Here is a 20,335-nt window from a genome sequence, read left to right as displayed (position 1 = left end):
TCAAGTTTTAGGTACTGATTATTTACTTTTTAGCTGGCTTTGGTGCCTTGGACATGAGCTAGGACCTTAAGATTCTGCATGAAAGGAGGACTAGCAGCCGAGTTGCACGGGAGAATGTGAAAAGTGTTCATATGTAGTAAAAACCTGAGAAATCCGTCCGTTTTCGTCATTTGTTATCGAATCGACTTAAAGCCAGATCGTCACATTGGCCGCTCTTCTCTCTGAAACGGTTGTACTTATCGTCTGCAAAGCTATGTCGCGTGCTGCGGTATGCGGAGACAATAAAATCACCATAGTAGAACACAGATGAAGCTTCTAAGTCGATGTAATAGCCAGTAAGAAGTAGTACAATTCAAGTTTTAGGTATAGATTATTGACTTCTTAGATGGATTTGGTGCCTTGGACATGAGCTAGGAAGTTAAGATTCTGCATGAAAGGAGGACTAGCAGCCGAGTTGCACGGGACAATATGAAAAGTGTTCATATGTAGTAATAAAATGAGAAATCCGTCGGTTTTCGTCATTTGTTATCGAATCGCCTTAAAGCCAGTTCGTCACTTGGCCGCTCCTCTCTCTGAAATGGCTGTACTTATCGTCTGCAAAGCTATGTCGCGTGCTGCGGTATGCGGAGACACTAAAAGCACCATAGTAGAACACAGTTGAAGCTTCTAAGTTGATGTAATAGCCAGTAAGAAGTAGTACAATTCAAGTTTTAGGTATCGATTATTGACTTTTTAGCTGGCTTTGGTGCCTTGGACATGAGCTAGGACCTTAAGATTCTGCATGAAAGGAGGACTAGCAGCCGCGTTGGATGGGAGAATGTGAATAGTGTTCATATGTAGTAAAAACCTGAGAAATCCGTCCGTTTTCGTCATTTGTTATCGAATCGACTTAAAGCCAGATCGTCACATTGGCCCCTCTTCTCTCTGAAACGGTTGTACTTATCGCCTGCAAAGCTATGTCGCGTTATGCGGTATGCGGAGACACTATAAGCACCATAGTAGAACACAGATGAAGCTTCTAAGTTGATGTAATAGCCAGTAAGAAGTAGTATAATTCAAGTTTTAGGTATCGATTATTGACTTTTTAGCTGGCTTTGGTGCCTTGGACATGAGCTAGGACCTTAAGAATCTGCATGAAAGGAGGACTAGCAGCCGAGTTGCAGGGAAGAATGTGAAAAGTGTTCATATGTAGTAAAAACCTGAGAAATCCGTCCGTTTTCGTCATTTGTTATCGAATCGACTTAAAGCCAGATCGTCACATTGGCCGCTCTTCTCTCTGAAACGGTTGTACTTATCGTCTGCAAAGCTATGTCGTATGCTGCGGTAGGCGGAGACACTGAAACCACCACAGTAGAACACAGATGAAGCTTATAATTTGATGTAATAGCCAGTAAGAAGTAGTACAATTCAGGTTTTAGGTATCGATTATTGACTTTTTAGCTGGCTTTGATGCCTTGGACATGAGCTAGGACCTTAAGAATCTGCATGAAAGGAGGACTAGCAGCCGAGTTGCAGGGAAGAATGTGAAAAGTGTTCATATGTAGTAAAAACCTGAGAAATCCGTCCGTTTTCGTCATTTGTTATCGAATCGACTTAAAGCCAGATCGTCACATTGGCCGCTCTTCTCTCTGAAACGGTTCTACTTATCGTCTGCAAAGCTATGTCGCGTGCTGCGGTATGCGGAGACACTAAAAGCACCAGAGTAGAACACAGATGAAGCTTCTAAGTTGATGTAATAGCCAGTAAGAAGTAGTACAATTCAAGTTTTAGGTACTGATTATTTATTTTTTAGCTGGCTTTGGAGCCTTGGACATGAGCTAGGACCTTAAATTTCTGCATGAAAGGAGGACTAGCAGCCGCGTTGCACGGGAGAATGTGAAATGTGTTCATATGTAGTAAAAACCTGAGAAATCCGTCCGTTTTCGTCATTTGTTATCGAATCGACTTCAAGCCAGATCGTCACATAGGCCGCTCTTCTCTCTGAAACGGTTGTACTTATCGCCTGCAAAGCTATGTCGCGTGATGCGGTATGCGGAGACACTAAAAGCACCATAGTAGAACACAGATGAAGCTTCTAACTTGATGTAATAGCCAGTAAGAAGTAGTACAATTCAAGTTTTAGGTATCGATAATTGACTTTTTAGCTGGCTTTGGTGCCTTGGACATGAGCTAGGACCTTAAGATTCTGCATGAAAGGAGGACTAGCAGCCGTGTTGCAGGGGAGAATGTGAAAAGTGATCATATGTAGTAAAAACCTGAGAAATCCGTCCGTTTTCGTCATTTGTTATCGAATCGACTTAAAGCCATATCGTCACATTGGCCGCTCTTCTCTCTGAAACGGTTGTACTTATCGCCTGCAAAGCTATGTCGCGTGATGCGGTATGCGGAGACACTAAAAGCACCATAGTAGAACACAGATGAAGCTTCTAAGTTGATGTAATAGCCAGTAAGAAGTAGTACAATTCAAGTTTTAGGTATCGATTATTGACTTTTTAGCTGGCTTTGGTGCCTTGGACATGAGCTAGGACCTTAAGATTCTGCATGAAAGGAGGACTAGCAGCCGAGTTGCACGGGAGAATGTGAAAACTGTTCATATGTAGTAAAAACCTGAGAAATCCGTCCGTTTTCGTCATTTGTTATAGAATCGACTTAAAGCCAGATCGTCACATTGGCCGCTCTTCTCTCTGAAACGGTTGTACTTATCGTCTTCAAAGCTATGTCGCGTGCTGCGGTATGCGAAGACACTAAAAGCACCATAGTAGAACACAGATGAAGCTTCTAAGTTGATGTAATAGCCAGGAAGAAGTAGTACAATTCAAGTTTTAGGTATCGATTATTAAACTTTTTAGCTGGCTTTGGTGCCTTGGACATGAGCTAGGACCTTAAGATTCTGCATCAAAAGGCGGACTAGCAGCCGAGTTGCACGGGACAATGTGAAAAGTGTTCATATGTAGTAAAAACCTGAGAAATCCGTCCGTTTTCGTCATTTGTTACCGAATCGACTTAAATCCAGATCGTCACATTGGCTGCTCTTCTCTCTGAAACGGTTGTACTTATCGTCTGGAAAGCTTTGTCGCGTGCTGCGGTATGCGGAGGCACTAAAAGCACCATAGTAGAACACAGAAGAAGCTTCTAAGATGATGTAATAGCCAGTAAGAAGTAGTACAATTCAAGTTTTAGGTATCGATTATTGACTTTTTAGCTGGCTTTGGTGCCTTGGACATGAGCTAGGACCTTAAGATTCTGCATGAAAGGAGGACTAGCAGCCGTGTTGCAGGGGAGAATGTGAAAAGTGTTCATATGTAGTAAAAACCTGAGAAATCCGTCCGTTTTCGTCATTTGTTATCGAATCGACTTAAAGCCAGATCGTCACATTGGCCGCTCTTCTCTCTGAAACGGTTGTACTTATCGTCTTCAAAGCTATGTCGCGGGCTGCGGTATGCGGAGACACTAAAAGCACCATAGTATAACACAGATGAAGCTTCTAAGTTGATGTAATAGCCAGTAAGAAGTAGTACATTTCAAGTTTTAGGTACCGATTATTGACTTCTTAGCTGGCTTTGGTGCCTTGGACATGAGCTAGGACCTTAAGATTCTGCATGAAAGGAGGACTAGCAGCCGAGTTGCACGGGAGAATGTGAAAAGTGTTCATATGTAGTAAAAACCTGAGAAATCCATCCGTTTTCGTCATTTGTTATCGAATCGACTTAAAGCCAGATCGTCACATTGGCCGCTCTTCTCTCTGAAACGGTTCTACTTACCGTCTGCAAAGCTATGTCGCGTGCTGCGGTATGCGGAGACAATAAAATCACCATAGTAGAACACAGATGAAGCTTCTAAGTCGATGTAATAGCCAGTAAGAAGAAGTACAATTCAAGTTTTAGGTATCGATTATTGACTTCTTAGATGGATTTGGTGCCTTGGACATGAGCTAGGAAGTTAAGATTCTGCATGAAAGGAGGACTAGCAGCCGAGTTGCACGGGACAATATGAAAAGTGTTCATATGTAGTAAAAAAATGAGAAATCCGTCGGTTTTCGTCATTTGTTATCGAATCGCCTTAAAGCCAGATCGTCACTTGGCCGCTCTTCTCTCTAAAACGGCTGTACTTATCGTCTGCAAAGCTATGTCGCGTGCTGCGGTATGCAGAGACACTAAAAGCACCATAGTAGAACACAGTTGAAGCTTCTATGTTGATGTAATAGCCAGTAAGAAGTAGTATAATTCAAGTTTTAGGTATCGATTAATCACTTTTTAGCTGGCTTTGGTGCCTTGGACATGAGCTAGGACCTTAAGATTCTGCATGAAAGGAGGACTAGCAGCCGCGTTGGATGGGAGAATGTGAATAGTGTTCATATGTAGTAAAAACCTGAGAAATCCGTCCGTTTTCGTCATTTGTTATCGAATCGACTTAAAGCCAGATCGTCACATTGGCCGCTCTTCTCTCTGAAACGGTTGTACTTATCGCCTGCAAAGCTATGTCGCGTGATGCGGTATGCGGAGACACTAAAAGCACCATAGTAGAACACAGATGAAGCTTCTAAGTTGATGTAATAACCAGTAAGAAGTAGTATAATTCAAGTTTTAGGTATCGATTATTGACTTTTTAGCTGGCTTTGGTGCCTTGGACATGAGCTAGGACCTTAAGAATCTGCATGAAAGGAGGACTAGCAGCCGAGTTGCAGGGAAGAATGTGAAAAGTGTTCATATGTAGTAAAAACCTGAGAAATACGTCCGTTTTCGTCATTTGTTATCGAATCGACTTAAAGCCAGATCGTCACATTGGCCGCTCTTCTATCTGAAACGGTTGTACTTATCGTCTGCAAAGCTATGTCGTATGCTGCGGTAGGCGGAGACACTGAAACCACCACAGTAGAACACAGATGAAGCTTATAATTTGATGTAATAGCCAGTAAGAAGTAGTACAATTCAGGTTTTATGTATCGATTATTGACTTTTTAGCTGGCTTTGATGCCTTGGACATGAGCTAGGACTTTAAGAATCTGCATGAAAGGAGGACTAGCAGCCGAGTTGCAGGGAAGAATGTGAAATGTGTTCATATGTAGTAAAAACCTGAGAAATCCGTCCGTTTTCGTCATTTGTTATCGAATCGACTTCAAGCCAGATCGTCACATAGGCCGCTCTTCTCTCTGAAACGGTTGTACTTATCGCCTGCAAAGCTATGTCGCGTGATGCGGTATGCGGAGACACTAAAAGCACCATAGTAGAACACAGATGAAGCTTCTAACTTGATGTAATAGCCAGTAAGAAGTAGTACAATTCAAGTTTTATTTATCGATAATTGACTTTTTAGCTGGCTTTGGTGCCTTGGACATGAGCTAGGACCTTAAGATTCTGCATGAAAGGAGGACTAGCAGCCGCGTTGGATGGGAGAATGTGAAAAGTGTTCATATGTAGTAAAAACCTGAGAAATCCGTCCGTTTTCGTCATTTGTTATCGAATCGACTTAAAGCCATATCGTCACATTGGCCGCTCTTCTCTCTGAAACGGTTGTACATATCGCCGGCAAAGCTATGTCGCGTGATGCGGTATGCGGAGACACTAAAAGCACCATAGTAGAACACAGATGAAGCTTCAAAGTTGATGTAATAGCCAGTAAGAAGTAGTACAATTCAAGGTTTAGGTATCGATTATTGACTTTTTAGCTGGCTTTGGTGCCTTGGACATGAGCTAGGACCTTAAGAACCTGCATGAAAGGAGGACTAGCAGCCGAGTTGCACGGGAGAATGTGAAAAGTATTCATATGTAGTAAAAACCTGAGAAATCCGTCCGTTTTCGTCATTTGTTATTGAATCGACTTAAAGCCAGATCGTCACATTGGCCGCTCTTCTCTCTAAAACGGTTGTACTTATCGTCTTCAAAGCTATGTCGCGTGCTGCGGTATGCGGAGACACTAAAAGCACCATAGTAGAACACAGATGAAGCTTCTAAGTTGATGTAATAGCCAGTAAGAAGTAGTACAATTCAAGTTTTAGGTATCGATTATTGACTTTTTAGCTGGCTTTGGTGCCTTGGACATGAGCTAGGACCTTAAGATTCTGCATCAAAAGGCGGACTAGCAGCCGAGTTGCACGGGACAATGTGAAAAGTGTTCATATGTAGTAAAAACCTGAGAAATCCGTCCGTTTTCGTCATTTGTTACCGAATCGACTTAAATCCAGATCGTCACATTGGCTGCTCTTCTCTCTGAAACGGTTGTACTTATCGTCTGGAAAGCTTTGTCGCGTGCTGCGGTATGCGGAGGCACTAAAAGCACCATAGTAGAACACAGAAGAAGCTTCTAAGATGATGTAATAGGCAGTAAGAAGTAGTACAATTCAAGTTTTAGGTACCGATTATTGACTTCTTAGCTGGCTTTGGTGCCTTGGACATGAGCTAGGACCTTAAGATTCTGCATGAAAGGAGGACTAGCAGCCGAGTTGCACGGGAGAATGTGAAAAGTGTTCATATGTAGTAAAAACCTGAGAAATCCATCCGTTTTCGTCATTTGTTATCGAATCGAATTAAAGCCAGATCGTCACATTGGCCGCTCTTCTCTCTGAAACGGTTCTACTTATCGTCTGCAAAGCTATGTCGCGTGCTGCGGTATGCGGAGACAATAAAATCACCATAGTAGAACACAGATGAAGCTTCTAAGTCGATGTAATAGCCACTAAGAAGTAGTACAATTCAAGTTTTAGGTATCGATTATTGACTTCTTAGATGGATTTGGTGCCTTGGACATGAGCTAGGAAGTTAAGATTCTGCATGAAAGGAGGACTAGCAGCCGAGTTGCAGGGAAGAATGTGAAAAGTGTTCATATGTATTAAAAACCTGAGAAATCCGTCCGTTTTCGTCATTTGTTATCGAATCGACTTAAAGCCAGATCATCACATTGGCAGCTCTTCTCTCTGAAACGGTTCTACTTATCGTCTGCAAAGCTATGTCGCGTGCTGCGGTATGCGGAGACACTAAAAGCACCATAGTAGAACACAGATGAAGCTTCTAAGTTGATGTAATAGCCAGTAAGAAGTAGTACAATTCAAGTTTTAGGTACTGATTATTTATTTTTTAGCTGGCTTTGGAGCCTTGGACATGAGCTAGGACCTTAAGAACCTGCATGAAAGGAGGACTAGCAGCCGCGTTGCACGGGAGAATGTGAAATGTGTTCATATGTAGTAAAAACCTGAGAAATCCGTCCGTTTTCGTCATTTGTTATCGAATCGACTTCAAGCCAGATCGTCACATAGGCCGCTCTTCTCTCTGAAACGGTTGTACTTATCGCCTGCAAAGCTATGTCGCGTGATGCGGTATGCGGAGACACTAAAAGCACCATAGTAGAACACAGATGAAGCTTCTAACTTGATGTAATAGCCAGTAAGAAGTAGTACAATTCAAGTTTTAGGTATCGATAATTGACTTTTTAGCTGGCTTTGGTGCCTTGGACATGAGCTACGACCTTAAGATTCTGCATGAAAGGAGGACTAGCAGCCGCGTTGGATGGGAGAATGTGAAAAGTGTTCATATGTAGTAAAAACCTGAGAAATCCGTCCGTTTTCGTCAATTGTTATCGAATCGACTTATAGCCATATCGTCACATTGGCCGCTCTTCTCTCTGAAACGGTTGTACTTATCGTCTGCAAAGCTATGTCGTATGCTGCGGTAGGCGGAGACACTGAAACCACCACAGTAGAACACAGATGAAGCTTATAATTTGATGTAATAGCCAGTAAGAAGTAGTACAATTCAGGTTTTAGGTATCGATTATTGACTTTTTAGCTGGCTTTGATGCCTTGGACATCAGCTAGGACTTTAAGAATCTGCATGAAAGGAGGACTAGCAGCCGAGTTGCAGGGAAGAATGTGAAAAGTGTTCATATGTAGTAAAAACCTGAGAAATACGTCCGTTTTCGTCATTTGTTATCGAATCGACTTAAAGCCAGATCGTCACATTGGCCGCTCTTCTATCTGAAACGGTTGTACTTATCGTCTGCAAAGCTATGTCGTATGCTGCGGTAGGCGGAGACACTGAAACCACCACAGTAGAACACAGATGAAGCTTATAATTTGATGTAATAGCCAGTAAGAAGTAGTACAATTCAGGTTTTAGGTATCGATTATTGACTTTTTAGCTGGCTTTGATGCCTTGGACATCAGCTAGGACTTTAAGAATCTGCATGAAAGGAGGACTAGCAGCCGAGTTGCAGGGAAGAATGTGAAAAGTGTTCATATGTATTAAAAACCTGAGAAATCCGTCCGTTTTCGTCATTTGTTATCGAATCGACTTAAAGCCAGATCATCACATTGGCAGCTCTTCTCTCTGAAACGGTTCTACTTATCGTCTGCAAAGCTATGTCGCGTGCTGCGGTATGCGGAGACACTAAAAGCACCATAGTAGAACACAGATGAAGCTTCTAAGTTGATGTAATAGCCAGTAAGAAGTAGTACAATTCAAGTTTTAGGTACTGATTATTTATTTTTTAGCTGGCTTTGGAGCCTTGGACATGAGCTAGGACCTTAAGATTCTGCATGAAAGGAGGACTAGCAGCCGCGTTGCACGGGAGAATGTGAAATGTGTTCATATGTAGTAAAAACCTGAGAAATCCGTCCGTTTTCGTCATTTGTTATCGAATCGACTTCAAGCCAGATCGTCACATAGGCCGCTCTTCTCTCTGAAACGGTTGTACTTATCGCCTGCAAAGCTATGTCGCGTGATGCGGTATGCGGAGACACTAAAAGCACCATAGTAGAACACAGATGAAGCTTCTAACTTGATGTAATAGCCAGTAAGAAGTAGTACAATTCAAGTTTTAGGTATCGATAATTGACTTTTTAGCTGGCTTTGGTGCCTTGGACATGAGCTAGGACCTTAAGATTCTGCATGAAAGGAGGACTAGCAGCCGCGTTGGATGGGAGAATGTGAAAAGTGTTCTTATGTAGTAAAAACCTGAGAAATCCGTCCGTTTTCGTCAATTGTTATCGAATCGACTTAAAGCCATATCGTCACATTGGCCGCTCTTCTCTCTGAAACGGTTGTACTTATCGCCTGCAAAGCTATGTCGCGTGATGCGGTATGCGGAGACACTAAAAGCACCACAGTAGAACACAGATGAAGCTTCTAAGTTGATGTAATAGCCAGTAAGAAGTAGTACAATTCAAGTTTTAGGTATCGATTATTGACTTTTTAGCTGGCTTTGGTGCCTTGGACATGAGCTAGGACCTTAAGAACCTGCATGAAAGGAGGACTAGCAGCCGAGTTGCACGGGAGAATGTGAAAAGTATTCATATGTAGTAAAAACCTGAGAAATCCGTCCGTTTTCGTCATTTGTTATTGAATCGACTTAAAGCCAGATCGTCACATTGGCCGCTCTTCTCTCTGAAACAGTTGTACTTATCGTCTTCAAAGCTATGTCGCGTGCTGCGGTATGCGGAGACACTAAAAGCACCATAGTAGAACACAGATGAAGCTTCTAAGTTGATGTAATAGCCAGTAAGAAGTAGTACAATTCAAGTTTTACGTATCGATTATTGACTTCTTAGATGGATTTGGTGCCTTGGACATGAGCTAGGAAGTTAAGATTCTGCATGAAAGGAGGACTAGCAGCCGAGTTGCACGGGACAATATGAAAAGTGTTCATATGTAGTAAAAAAATGAGAAATCCGTCCGTTTTCGTCATTTGTTATCGAATCGCCTTAAAGCCAGATCGTCACTTGGCCGCTCTTCTCTCTGAAACGACTGTACTTATCGTCTGCAAAGCTATGTCGCGTGCTGCGGTATGCGGAAACACTAAAAGCACCATAGTAGAACACAGTTGAAGCTTCTAAGTTGATGTAATAGTAGGTAAGATGTAGTACAATTCAAGTTTTAGGTATCGATTATTGACTTTTTAGCTGTCTTTGGTGCCTTGGACATGAGCTAGGACCTTAAGATTCTGCATGAAAGGAGGACTAGCAGCCGCGTTGGATGGGAGAATGTGAATAGTGTTCAAATGTAGTAAAAACCTGAGAAATCCGTCCGTTTTCGTCATTTGTTATCGAATCGACTTAAAGCCAGATCGTCACATTGGCCGCTCTTCTCTCTGAAACGGTTGTACTTATCGCCTGCAAACCTATGTCGCGTGATGCGGTATGCGGAGACACTAAAAGCACCATAGTAGAACACAGATGAAGCTTCTAAGTTGATGTAATAGCTAGTAAGAAGTAGTATAATTCAAGTTTTAGGTATCGATTATTGACTTTTTAGCTGGCTTTGGTGCCTTGGACATGAGCTAGGACCTTAAGATTCTGCATGAAAGGAAGATTGGAAGCCGAGTTGCACGGGAGAATGTGAAAAGTGTTCATATGTAGTAAAAACCTGAGAAATCCGTCCGTTTTCGTCATTTGTTATCGAATCGACTTAAAGCCAGATCGTCACATGGGCCGCTCTTCTCTCTGAAACGGTTGTACTTATCGTCTGCAAAGCTATGTCGTATGCTGCGGTAGGCGGAGACACTGAAACCACCACAGTAGAACACAGATGAAGCTTATAATTTGATGTAATAGCCAGTAAGAAGTAGTACAATTCAGGTTTTAGGTATCGATTATTGACTTTTTAGCTGGCTTTGATGCCTTGGACATGAGCTAGGACCTTAAGAATCTGCATGAAAGGAGGACTAGCAGCCGAGTTGCAGGGAAGAATGTGAAAAGTGTTCATATGTAGTAAAAACCTGAGAAATCCGTCCGTTTTCGTCATTTGTTATCGAATCGACTTAAAGCCAGATCGTCACATTGGCCGCTCTTCTCTCTGAAACGGTTCTACTTATCGTCTGCAAAGCTATGTCGCGTGCTGCGGTATGCGGAGACACTAAAAGCACCATAGTAGAACACAGATGAAGCTTCTAAGTTGATGTAATAGCCAGTAAGAAGTAGTACAATTCAAGTTTTAGGTACTGATTATTTATTTTTTAGCTGGCTTTGGAGCCTTGGACATGAGCTAGGACCTTAAGATTCTGCATGAAAGGAGGACTAGCAGCCGCGTTGCATGGGAGAATGTGAAATGTGTTCATATGTAGTAAAAACCTGAGAAATCCGTCCGTTTTCGTCATTTGTTATCGAATCGACTTCAAGCCAGATCGTCACATTGGCCGCTCTTCTCTCTGAAACGGTTGTACTTATCGCCTGCAAAGCTATGTCGCGTGATGCGGTATGCGGAGACACTAAAAGCACCATAGTAGAACACAGATAAAGCTTCTAACTTGATGTAATAGCCAGTAAGAAGTAGTACAATTCAAGTTTTAGTTATCGATAATTGACTCTTTAGCTGGCTTTGGTGCCTTGGACATGAGCTAGGACCTTAAGATTCTGCATGAAAGGAGGACTAGCAGCCGCGTTGGATGGGAGAATGTGAAAAGTGTTCATATGTAGTAAAAACCTGAGAAATCCGTCCGTTTTCGTCATTTGTTACCGAATCGACTTAAAGCCAGATCGTCACATTGGCTGCTCTTCTCTCTGAAACGGTTGTACTTATAGTCTGGAAAGCTTTGTCGCGTGCTGCGGTATGCGGAGACACTAAAAGCACCATAGTAGAACACAGAAGAAGCTTCTAAGATGATGTAATAGACAGTAAGAAGTAGTACAATTCAAGTTTTAGGTATCGATTATTGACTTTTTAGCTGGGATTGGTGCCTTGGACATGAGCTAGGACCTTAACATTCTGCATGAAAGGAGGACTAGCAGACGATTTGCACTGGAGAATGTGAAAAGTGTTCATATGTAGTAAAAACCTGAGAAATCCGTCCGTTTTCGTCATTTGTTATCGAATCGACTTAAAGCCAGATCGTCACATTGGCCGCTCTTCTCTCTGAAACGGTTGTACTTATCGCCTGCAAAGCTATGTCGCGTGATGAGGTATGCGGAGACACAAAAAGCACCATAGTAGAACACAGATGAAGCTTCTAAGTTGATGTAATAGCCAGTAAGAAGTAGTACAATTCAAGTTTTTGGTATCGATTATATACTTTTTAGCTGGCTTTGGTGCCTTGGACATGAGCTAGGACCTTAAGATTCTGCATGAAAGGAGGACTAGCAGCCGCGTTGTACGGGAGAATGTGAAATGTGTTCATATGTAGTAAAAACCTCACAAATACGTCCGTTTTCGTCATTTGTTATCGAATCGACTTAAAGCCAGATCGTCACATTGGCTGCTCTTCTCTCTGAAACGGTTGTACTTATCGTCTGGAAAGCTTTGTCGCGTGCTGCGGTATGCGGAGACACTAAAAGCACCATAGTAGAATACAGATGAAGCTTCTATGATGATGTAATAGCCAGTAAGAAGTAGTACAATTCAAGTTTTAGGTATCGATTATTGACTTTTTAGCTGGCTTTGGTGCCTTGGACATGAGCTAGGACCTTAAGATTCTGCATGAAAGGAGGACTAGCAGCCGCGTTGGATGGGAGAATGTGAAAAGTGTTCATATGTAGTAAAAACCTGAGAAATCCGTCCGTTTTCGTCATTTGTTATCGAATCGACTTAAAGCCATATCGTCACATTGGCCGCTCTTCTCTCTGAAACGGTTGTACTTACCGCCTGCAAAGCTATGTCGCGTGATGCGGTATGCGGAGACACTAAAAGCACCATAGTAGAACACAGATGAAGCTTCTAAGTCGATGTAATAGCCAGTAAGAAGAAGTACAATTCAAGTTTTAGGTATCGATTATTGACTTCTTAGATGGATTTGGTGCCTTGGACATGAGCTAGGAAGTTAAGATTCTGCATGAAAGGAGGACTAGCAGCCGAGTTGCACGGGACAATATCAAAAGTGTTCATATGTAGTAAAAAAATGATAAAACCGTCCGTTTTCGTCATTTGTTATCGAATCGCCTTAAAGCCAGATCGTCACTTGGCCGCTCTTCTCTCTGAAACGGCTGTACTTATCGTCTGCAAAGCTATGTCGCGTGCTGCGGTACGCGGTGACACTAAAAGCACCATAGTAGAACACAGTTGAAGCTTCTAAGTTGATGTAATAGCCAGTAAGAAGTAGTACAATTCAAGTTTTAGGTATCGATTATTGACTTTTTAGCTGGCTTTGGTGCCTTGGACATGAGCTAGGACCTTAAGATTCTGCATGAAAGGAGGACTAGCAGCCGCGTTGGATGGGAGAATGTGAATAGTGTTCATATGTAGTAAAAACCTGAGAAATCCGTCCGTTTTCGTCATTTGTTATCGAATCGACTTAAAGCCAGATCGTCACATTGGCCGCTCTTCTCTCTGAAACGGTTGTACTTATCGCCTGCAAAGCTATGTCGCGTGATGCGGTATGCGGAGGCACTAAAAGCACCATAGTAGAACACAGATGAAACTTCTAAGTTGATGTAATAGCCAGTAAGAAGTAGTATAATTCAAGTTTTAGGTATCGATTATTGACTTTTTAGCTGGCTTTGGTGCCTTGGACATGAGCTAGGACCTTAAGCTTCTGCATGAAAGGAGGACTAGCAGCCGAGTTGCACGGGAGAATGTGAAAAGTGTTCATATGTAGTAAAAACCTGAGAAATCCGTCCGTTTTCGTCATTTGTTATCGAATCGACTTAAAGCCAGATCGTCACATTGGCCGCTCTTCTCTCTGAAACGGTTGTACTTATCGTCTGCAAAGCTATGTCGTATGCTGCGGTAGGCGCAGACACTGAAACCACCACAGTAGAACACAGATGAAGCTTATAATTTGATGTAATAGCCAGTAAGAAGTAGTACAATTCAGGTTTTAGGTATCGATTATTGACTTTTTAGCTGGCTTTGATGCCTTGGACATGAGCTAGGACCTTAAGAATCTGCATGAAAGGAGGACTAGCAGACGAGTTGCAGGGAAGAATGTGAAAAGTGTTCATATGTAGTAAAAACCTGAGAAATCCGTCCGTTTTCGTCATTTGTTATCGAATCGACTTAAAGCCAGATCGTCACATTGGCCGCTCTTCTCTCTGAAACGGTTGTACTTATCGTCTGCAAAGCTATGTCGCGTGCTGCGGTATGCGGAGACTCTAAAAGCACCATAGTAGAACACAGATGAAGCTTCTAAGTTGATGTAATAGCCAGTAAGAAGTAGTACAATTCAAGTTTTAGGTACTGATTATTTACTTTTTAGCTGGCTTTGGAGCCTTGGACATGAGCTGGGACCTTAAGATTCTGCATGAAAGGAGGACTAGCAGCCGCGTTGCACGGGAGAATGTGAAACGTGTTCATATGTAGTAAAAACCTGAGAAATCTGTCCGTTTTCGTCATTTGTTATCGAATCGACTTATTGCCCGATCGCCACATTGGCCGCTCTTCTCTCTGAAACGGTTGTACTTATCCCCTGCAAAGCTATGTCGCGTGATGCGGTATGCGGAGACACTAAAAGCGCCATAGTAGAACACAGATGAAGCTTCTAAGTTGATGTAATAGCCAGTAAGAAGTAGTACAATTCAAGTTTTAGGAATCGATTATTGACTTTTTAGCTGGCTTTGGTGCCTTGGACATGAGCTAGGACCTTAAGATTCTGCATGAAAGGAGGACTAGCAGCCGCGTTGGATGGGAGAATGTGAAAAATGTTCATATGTAGTAAAAACCTGAGAAATCCGTCGGTTTTCGTCATTTGTTATCGAATCGACTTAAAGCCAGATCGTCACATTGGCCGCTCTTCTCTCTGAAACGGTTGTACTTATCGCCTGCAAAGCTATGACGCGTGCTGCGGTATGTGGAGACACTAAAAGCAAAATAGTAGAACACTGATGAAGCTTCTAAGTTGATGTAATAGCCAGTAAGAAGTAGTACAATTCAAGTTTTAGGTATCGATTATTTACTTTTTAGCTGGCTTTGGTGCCTTGGACATGAGCTAGGACCTTAAGATTCTGCATGAAAGGAGGACTAGCAGCCGAGTTGCACGGGACAATGTGAAAAGTGTTCATATGTAGTAAAAACCTGAGAAATCCGTCCGTTTTTGTCATTTGTTATCGAATCGACTTAAAGCCAGATCGTCACATTGGCCGCTCTTCTCTCTGAAACGGTTCAACTTATCGTCTGCAAAGCTATGTCGCGTGCTGCGGTATGCGGAGACACTAAAAGCACCATAGTAGAACACAGATGAAGCTTCTAAGTTGATGTAATAGCCAGTAAGAAGTAGTACAATTCAAGTTTTAGGTACTGATTATTTACTTTTTAGCTGGCTTTGGTGCCTTGCACATGAGCTAGGACCTTAAGATTCTGCATGAAAGGAGGACTAGCAGCCGAGTTGCACGGGACAATGTGAAAAGTGTTCATATGTAGTAAAAACCTGAGTAATCCGTCCGTTTTCGTCATTTGTTATCGAATCGACTTAAAGCCAGATCGTCACATTGGCCGCTCTTCTCTCTGAAACGGTTGTACTTATCGCCTGCAAAGCTATGTCTCGTGATGCGGTATGCGGAGACACTAAAAGCACCATAGTAGAACACAGATGAAGCTTCTAAATTGATGTAATAGCCAGTAAGAAGTAGTACAATTCAAGTTTTAGGTATCGATTATTGACTTTTTAGCTGGCTTTGGTGCCTTGGACATGAGCTAGGACCTTAAGAATCTGCATGAAAGCAGGACTAGCAGCCGAGTTGCACGGGAGAATGTGAAAAGTATTCATATGTAGTAAAAACCTGAGAAATCCGTCCGTTTTCGTCATTTGTTATCGAATCGACTTAAAGCCAGATCGTCACATTGGCCGCTCTTCTCTCTGAAACGGTTGTACTTATCGTCTTCAAAGTTATGTCGCGTGCTGCGGTATGCGGAGACACTAAAAGCACCATAGTAGAACACAGATGAAGCTTCTAAGTTGATGTAATAGCCAGTAAGAAGTAGTACAATTCAAGTTTTAGGTACTGATTATTTACTTTTTAGCTGGCTTTGGTGCCTTGGACATGAGCTAGGACCTTAAGATTCTGCATGAAAGGAGGACTAGCAGCCGAGTTGCACGGGACAATGTGAAAAGTGTTCATATGTAGTAAAAACCTGAGAAATCCGTCCGTTTTTGTCATTTGTTATCGAATCGACTTAAAGCCAGATCGTCACATTGGCCGCTCTTCTCTCTGAAACGGTTCAACTTATCGTCTGCAAAGCTATGTCGCGTGCTGCGGTATGCGGTGACACTAAAAGCACCATAGTAGAACACAGTTGAAGCTTCTAAGTTGATGTAATAGCCAGTAAGAAGTAGTACAATTCAAGTTTTAGGTATCGATTATTGACTTTTTAGCTGGCTTTGGTGCCTTGGACATGAGCTAGGACCTTAAGATTCTGCATGAAAGGAGGACTAGCAGCCGCGTTGGATGGGAAAATGTGAATAGTGTTCATATGTAGTAAAAACCTGAGAAATCCGTCTGTTTTCGTCATTTGTTATCGAATCGACTTAAAGCCAGATCGTCACATTGGCCGCTCTTCTCCCTGAAACGATTGTACTTATCGCCTGCAAAGCTATGTCGCGTGATGCGGTATGCGGAGGCACTAAAAGCACCATAGTAGAACACAGATGAAGCTTCTAAGTTGATGTAATAGCCAGTAAGAAGTAGTATAATTCAAGTTTTAGGTATCGATTATTGACTTTTTAGCTGGCTTTGGTGCCTTGGACATGAGCTAGGACCTTAAGATTCTGCATGAAAGGAGGACTAGCAGCCGAGTTGCACGGGAGAATGTGAAAAGTGTTCATATGTAGTAAAAACCTGAGAAATCCGTCCGTTTTCGTCATTTGTTATCGAATCGTCTTAAAGCCAGATCGTCACATGGGACGCTCTTCTCTCTGAATCGGTTGTACTTATCGTCTGCAAAGCTATGTCGTATGCTGCGGTAGGCGGAGACACTGAAACCACCACAGTAGAACACAGATGAAGCTTATAATTTGATGTAATAGCCAGTAAGAAGTAGTACAATTCAGGTTTTAGGTATCGATTATTGACTTTTTAGCTGGCTTTGATGCCTTGGACATGAGCTAGGACCTTAAGAATCTGCATGAAAGGAGGACTAGCAGCCGAGTTGCAGGGAAGAATGTGAAAAGTGTTCATATGTAGTAAAAACCTGAGAAATCCGTCCGTTTTCGTCATTTGTTATCGAATCGACTTAAAGCCAGATCGTCACATTGGCCGCTCTTCTCTCTGAAACGGTTCTACTTATCGTCTGCAAAGCTATGTCGCGTGCTGCGGTATGCGGAGACACTAAAAGCACCATAGTAGAACACAGATGAAGCTTCTAAGTTGATGTAATAGCCAGTAAGAAGTAGTACAATTCAAGTTTTAGGTACTGATTATTTATTTTTTAGCTGGCTTTGGAGCCTTGGACATGAGCTAGGACCTTAAGATTCTGCATGAAAGGAGGACTAGCAGCCGCGTTGCACGGGAGAATGTGAAATGTGTTCATATGTAGTAAAAACCTGAGAAATCCGTCCGTTTTCGTCATTTGTTATCGAATCGACTTCAAGCCAGATCGTCACATTGGCCGCTCTTCTCTCTGAAACGGTTGTACTTATCGCCTGCAAAGCTATGTCGCGTGATGAGGTATGCGGAGACACTAAAAGCACCATAGTAGAACACAGATGAAGCTTCTAAGTTGATGTAATAGCCAGTAAGAAGTAGTACAATTCAAGTTTTTGGTATCGATTATATACTTTTTAGCTGGCTTTGGTGCCTTGGACATGAGCTAGGACCTTAAGATTCTGCATGAAAGGCGGACTAGCAGCCGCGTTGTACGGGAGAATGTGAAATGTGTTCATATGTAGTAAAAACCTCACAAATACGTCCGTTTTCGTCATTTGTTATCGAATCGACTTAAAGCCAGATCGTCACATTGGCTGCTCTTCTCTCTGAAACGGTTGTACTTATCGTCTGGAAAGCTTTGTCGCGTGCTGCGGTATGCGGAGACACTAAAAGCACCATAGTAGAACACAGATGAAGCTTCTATGATGATGTAATAGCCAGTAAGAAGTAGTACAATTCAAGTTTTAGGTATCGATTATTGACTTTTTAGCTGGCTTTGGTGCCTTGGACATGAGCTAGGACCTTAAGATTCTGCATGAAAGGAGGACTAGCAGCCGCGTTGGATGGGAGAATGTGAAAAGTGTTCATATGTAGTAAAAACCTGAGAAATCCGTCCGTTTTCGTCATTTGTTATCGAATCGACTTAAAGCCATATCGTCACATTGGCCGCTCTTCTCTCTGAAACGGTTGTACTTATCGCCTGCAAAGCTATGTCGCGTGATGCGGTATGCGGAGACACTAAAAGCACCATAGTAGAACACAGATGAAGCTTCTAAGTCGATGTAATAGCCAGTAAGAAGTAGTACAATTCAAGTTTTAGGTATCGATTATTGACTTCTTAGATGGATTTAGTGCCTTGGACATGAGCTAGGAAGTTAAGATTCTGCATGAAAGGAGGACTAGCAGCCGAGTTGCACGGGACAATATGAAAAGTGTTCATATGTAGTAAAAAAATGAGAAAACCGTCCGTTTTCGTCATTTGTTATCGAATCGCCTTAAAGCCAGATCGTCACTTGGCCGCTCTTCTCTCTGAAACGGCTGTACTTATCGTCTGCAAAGCTTTGTCGCGTGCTGCGGTACGCGGTGACACTAAAAGCACCATAGTAGAACACAGTTGAAGCTTCTAAGTTGATGTAATAGCCAGTAAGAAGTAGTACAATTCAAGTTTTAGGTATCGATTATTGACTTTTTAGCTGGCTTTGGTGCCTTGGACATGAGCTAGGACCTTATGATTCTGCATGAAAGGAGGACTAGCAGCCGCGTTGGATGGGAGAATGTGAATAGTGTTCATATGTAGTAAAAACCTGAGAAATCCGTCCGTTTTCGTCATTTGTTATCGAATCGACTTAAAGCCAGATCGTCACATTGGCCGCTCTTCTCTCTGAAACGGTTGTACTTATCGCCTGCAAAGCTATGTCGCGTGATGCGGTATGCGGAGGCACTAAAAGCACCATAGTAGAACACAGATGAAGCTTCTAAGTTGATGTAATAGCCAGTAAGAAGTAGTATAATTCAAGTTTTAGGTATCGATTATTGACTTTTTAGCTGGCTTTGGTGCCTTGGACATGAGCTAGGACCTTAAGATTCTGGATGAAAGGAGGGCTAGCAGCCGAGTTGCACGGGAGAATGTGAAAAGTGTTCATATGTAGTAAAAACCTGAGAAATCCGTCCGTTTTCGTCATTTGTTATCGAATCGACTTAAAGCCAGATCGTCACATTGGCCGCTCTTCTCTCTGAAACGGTTGTACTTATCGTCTGCAAAGCTATGTCGCGTGCTGCGGTATGCGGAGACTCTAAAAGCACCATAGTAGAACACAGATGAAGCTTCTAAGTTGATGTAATAGCCAGTAAGAAGTAGTACAATTCAAGTTTTAATACTGATTATTTACTTTTTAGCTGGCTTTGGAGCCTTGGACATGAGCTGGGACCTTAAGATTCTGCATGAAAGGAGGACTAGCAGCCGCGTTGCACGGGAGAATGTGAAACATGTTCATATGTAGTAAAAACCTGAGAAATCTGTCCGTTTTCGTCATTTGTTATCGAATCGACTTATTGCCCGATCGCCACATTGGCCGCTCTTCTCTCTGAAACGGTTGTACTTATCCCCTGCAAAGCTATGTCGCGTGATGCGGTATGCGGAGACACTAAAAACGCCATAGTAGAACACAGATGAAGCTTCTAAGTTGATGTAATAGCCAGTAAGAAGTAGTACAATTCAAGTTTTAGGTATCGATTATTGACTTTTTAGCTGGCTTTGGTGCCTTGGACATGAGCTAGGACCTTAAGATTCTGCATGAAAGGAGGACTAGCAGCCGCGTTGGATGGGAGAATGTGAAAAGTGTTCATATGTAGTAAAAACCTGAGAAATCCGTCCGTTTTCGTCATTTGTTATCGAATCGACTTAAAGCCAGATCGTCACATTGGCCGCTCTTCTCTCTGAAACGGTTGTACTTATCGCCTGCAAAGCTATGTCGCGTGATGCGGTATGCGGAGACACTAAAAGCACCATAGTAGAACACAGATGAAGCTTCTAAGTTGATGTAATAGCCAGTAAGAAGTAGTACAATTCAAGTTTTAGGTATCGATTATTGACTTCTTAGATGGATTTGGTGCCTTGGACATGAGCTAGGACCTTAAGAATCTGCATGACAGCAGGACTAGCAGCCGAGTTGTACGGGAGAATGTGAAAAGTATTCATATGTAGTAAAAACCTGAGAAATCCGTCCGTTTTCGTCATTTGTTATCGAATCGACTTAAAGCCAGATCGTCACATTGGCCGCTCTTCTCTCTGAAACGGTTGTACTTATCGTCTTCAAAGTTATGTCGCGTGCTGCGGTATGC

Source organism: Schistocerca gregaria, unplaced genomic scaffold (assembly GCF_023897955.1).
Source record: "Schistocerca gregaria isolate iqSchGreg1 unplaced genomic scaffold, iqSchGreg1.2 ptg000159l, whole genome shotgun sequence".
Taxonomy (NCBI): Eukaryota; Metazoa; Arthropoda; class Insecta; order Orthoptera; family Acrididae; genus Schistocerca; species Schistocerca gregaria.
Note: the sequence above shows the minus strand (reverse complement) of the source record.